The sequence below is a fragment of the Phalaenopsis equestris genome, unplaced genomic scaffold, assembly GCF_001263595.1.
Source record: "Phalaenopsis equestris unplaced genomic scaffold, ASM126359v1 Scaffold224046, whole genome shotgun sequence".
Lineage (NCBI taxonomy): Eukaryota > Viridiplantae > Streptophyta > Magnoliopsida > Asparagales > Orchidaceae > Phalaenopsis > Phalaenopsis equestris.
The window spans coordinates 69,112-72,327 of NW_018242139.1; positions in this window are offsets into that span (position 1 = coordinate 69,112).

A 3,216-nucleotide genomic window follows, 5' to 3' on the forward strand; every position below is an offset into this window, starting at 1 on the left:
TGTTGAAAAATCTTCATGAGGTCCCTATTGACCATTTAAAACAATAAATTTGGACTTAGCCCAAGGATAACCCACCAAATGGCCCCTAACCCTTTGTATTGATGTGTCTTCTAAAAATAGAAAAAATTCCAAAAATTCCGCAAATTGACCTACCAATTGAACTCAAAATCACTTCAACCCTTCACCAAAAATCTTCATAACAATCATCTACAATTTTGATCAATCAATTTGGTCAATTGACATGTTTAACCTAGCCCAAACCCAAACTTTGATCACTTGAACCCACATTGAACCTATGCATTAAAGATGGCCTAACTACCCCAAAGTCATCAAATTAACTCCACCTCAGCCATGGATTAGACCCTAAGACTGAGCCAAAACCCATCTAACCACCTAAACTAAGACATGGACCAAAGGTCCCCTAAATTAAGGGATTTTATTTCCAAAAATGCACATGCTTAAGATACCCTTACCAAACCTAAACCTCATTGCATTAAGTTGCTTTGACAGATTCCCCTGGATGCCCTGAGCACCTAGCCACCTCCCCTTGCCATGGACGACCCACCTAATCACCAGAGAAGCTCAAAACTGAGGGCCACCCCCTTTTGAATTTCACCCAAATCAAACCTAGAGGTCAGCTCAGCCAAATCAAACTGTAGAGCTCCTCTGCCCTCCACCTAAGCACCACAATGCACCCAAACATTTGTTCTGAGAGCCACCCCATGGCCATTTTTATAAGAACTCACCTCCACGGCCATGGAAGGGGTGCTAAAATTTTCTCAGAGAGAGCTTCCCAAATCACTCATAGAGCTTCTTTGAAACCTCCACAGCCCATTTCAATCACTCCATTGCCTTGATTCCCCATGTGTAACCCTAATTTTGAGCTTAAAAATTAGGGCAGAAACATGACATCCCTAAAAACTCCACCAAACTTCAATTTCTTATGCCCACACCTTCACAACAGCAAGAGAAGACAAAGCCCCATAAAATTACCCACTAACTTCACAACAGCAAGAGAAGACAAAGCCCCATCAAATTACCCTCTGAAATAGCCTATAAAATAGTTGTAGACCAACACCCAAAATTGGTCTTGATCAAAATCATACATAGGCTTTACACCAAGTCCAAAGGCTCAATATCTAGCCTCCTTGGATCCCAACGAACGTGCCAAGACCCTCTGATTGAAGCATCACTTCTCAGAGCCAAGGTCAAGGTATAAAACTTCTCTTAAAAACTTCTCTTATTCCTGAGCCTATTTGAACTCTTCATTTATTTTGAGTTGATTTCGTGGCATCATAACCATATAAATATGTTCCTCTATTCTAGATGAGCTTTTAAAAAAAAAATCACTTAATTTGGTTAAGAAATGAGAGAAATAGTATGGCTAGAAGATGGACGGTTCTCGGGCTTGGCCAAAGGGGACGGAGTAAGGAGACGATGACAGGGAGCTGTCCGATCGCGCGTGTATTGGACGGACGGTCGAGATCAAGCCGGACAGCGCTTCGAAACATAAATCGCGGGCCGAGTCAGCGTTGAGGTGGACGACGACGTCGAATGGGAGCGCGTCGCGTGGAGCTTCGGAGCGGACAAGCATGAGGTGAAGCTGAGTGGTCTTGAGTTTAAATAGATAAATACGAATTTAATTATATTAGAAAATGACCCCTAACTTAAAAAATCCATATCTTGGTGTAGAAAAATCACAAAAAATAAAATAAAAATACCCTCTTGCTCAGTGAACAGAAGAGAACAATGTGAAAATAATTTTAAGTCCATGTGATCCATATTTTATTTTTATTTAATTAAATACTGATTTGAATCTTTTGATTCTCCATGCATATAGGCATTTCATTATGGCTTGAAATTTTAGCAAGTTGTTATCTTTGTCTTAGGGAACATTCCCTAATTTTTTCCAAAGTCAGAGAAGGTCCCTAGACAAAGAATCATATTTTTCAAGTTTATATGCATTATTTGTTTAAAATAATCATATAAATTAGCATGTTGCTTAGAAAAATCCAAAAAATTTTTGGAAGGTTTATGACGATCAGAGAACCCTTGGGAAAATTTCTTATAAGTCAAGTCATTCAAAATACACCTGATCTTCACAAACCCCAAATCACTAACATAATTAATTTTGAAAAATATAAACAATAAAATGACTTGAATTTTAATCTCCATTATTGTTTAGGATCCATGGAACTCACCATAAAAATTTCAAAATACATTGAGTTCATTTGGTAACTTAAGTTGATTTTTAAAGATAAATAATATTTTTGGCACCAAAATAATTTTTAATAATTAAAATATAACTTGAAAATAATTAAAATTAATAATTAAAATATAACTTGAAAAATTATAAAACTTAGTTTTTTGAGTTCTCTGTGGTCAGAGGTACTTTATAAAAATAAAATGATAATTAAAATAAAAACTTTATTTTTAGCATATTTTTAAAATATTTAAAATAATTAAAAAACCATAAAAAACATAAAAATAATAAAATTCATGAAAATGTTCTAAATTGTTTCCTAAGCACTTAGGAACAATTAGAATATTTTTCCTGGCTTTCTAAATAAAGATATTGAATTTTAAAGCTTAAAAAATGATTTTTAAAGGCTAAAATGAGTTTTCACTAAAATTATTCCAATAAATCAAATAAAATTCAAAAAAAATATAAAATCTTCTCTCTCTTTTGAGTTCTCTAACCTCAGGAGGACTTTTTAAAAATATAAAAATTAATTTTCTCTATTTAAAATATTTTATAATTAATAAATACCCAATAACTTAAAATAATTCTTAAAATTCAAATAAAATTCAAAAAATCATGAAATTTGGTCTAAAGGCTTCACTCGTCTAGGTCTACCTCCAGTAAAAAAATTATGGGATTAGGATTTACCTTGGTCATGTTAAGAATATTCTTTGAAAAATCCTATTTTTGAATAAAAATAATTATATAAATTACATTAAATTTTCAAAAATCATATTTTCTCTTCTGATGTCTTAATTAACCCATGAATGACGTAGGATAAAAAATTTAAAGTCATTTGAATTGAATTGGACAAATTATGAAGTGTTAGAGCCTTAGGGGCAAACATGCAATTTTGGAAATTTAGCCTTAGTTAACATTTAGGCTTAATTTAAAGAGGGAAATGGGCAACCTCTGATCTTAATTTGGATGTTTGAAACATAAGGGGTTAATTGGTAGAAACCAACCTCACTTTC